This window comes from Pteropus vampyrus, unplaced genomic scaffold, assembly GCF_000151845.1.
Source record: "Pteropus vampyrus isolate Shadow unplaced genomic scaffold, Pvam_2.0 Scaffold24225, whole genome shotgun sequence".
Classification (NCBI taxonomy): Eukaryota; Metazoa; Chordata; class Mammalia; order Chiroptera; family Pteropodidae; genus Pteropus; species Pteropus vampyrus.
Window position 1 is genome coordinate 1 of NW_011913006.1, and position 1,215 is coordinate 1,215.

At 37.7% G+C, this 1,215-nt stretch overlaps 1 non-coding gene across 1 annotated transcript; it reads left to right on the forward strand.

The window, feature by feature from the left end:
- The first annotated feature begins 1 nt into the window (after position 1).
- TRNAA-UGC lies at positions 2-75 on the forward strand. Its single transcript has one exon. It is a non-coding gene; the product is annotated as a tRNA-Ala (tRNA).
- The last annotated feature ends 1,140 nt before the right edge of the window (positions 76-1,215 follow it).

The window sequence follows — 1,215 nt, forward strand, 5'->3', positions numbered from 1 at the left end:
GGGCTCCATAGTGTAATGGTTAGCACATCTGCTTTGCACGCAGAAGGTCCTGGGTTCATGTCCCAGGTGGAGCCACAGACCAAGCCCCAAGCCCCAGGCCCTGGGTGCACGTGCGCCCTCAGAGATCCAGTTCTCAAGGAGAAACGGCGACATCCATGGGTCAGGGGTGGGAGTGGCAGGGGGATTAAAGAGGGGGAAAAAAATCAAATCAAATAAAACATAAGAGTGGGAATTTAAAGTGCAAGAAGAGAAAAAACAAGTTGCCCAAATGATCAGTTATCAAAATTAGCTAAGATCTCTGAAACAAAGGAGCCTGGGGAGGGCTGAGGGGTGAGGTGGCACAGCCTCACTCTTCATTTAGTCCAGTGGCTGGCATTGTGTTTGTTCAAACTAGCCATCTTCGAAATGGATGCCTCACCAATAGAAGCTTAAGCCAGCCACTTACGTTACTGTCAGGGCTTACATAATAACCATAAATCAGACTAGTCACACCATAATCTTCTGATAGAAGAGGTGGGAAAAAAATGTACAACATTATGCTAATCAAAGAAATGCAAATTAAACCACAATACTTTGCTTATCATATTTCGAAAATGAGAGTGACTGATAATATCCAACATTAGGCAAGGCATAAAAATTCTCATAAATCGTTGGTAGGAGTATACTGTGTTTTCAGGGGCCAATTTTGTAGTATGTATAAAAAGTTTAATGTGCATGTTTTTTTATTCAGTAATTTCACTTGTTGGAACTTATCTTGAAGGAATATCGGGCTAATATTCCAAATGTGGTAAAAGAGTGTTCATTGTAACACTGTTTACGGTAGTAAAATTTTGGAAAACCTTTAAAAACTATTAACAGGGACTTATGTGATGAAATTACATTTAGACAAATAAATTATAGTATAACCATATCATGGAATATATACAAATAATTTAAAAGATTTATATTTATGTGGGAAAAAGCATGTTATAAGAGGTAAGACTAGTACTATCCTTTACACATGAAGTTCATAAAATCTTTCCAAATTTTCTCTTTGGGGTACACTTAGCCCAGGTTCTATAAAGCTCAGGTACTGAATTTATCATTGCACACTGTGCTATTTTTTTTTTCTAGTAGCAAAAATCTGGATGCAACCCAATTGTCCATTAATGCTAAATGCATTATGACATTACTTGGCCAGTATGTGGAATTTGTACAGGAATTAAAAAGAATGAT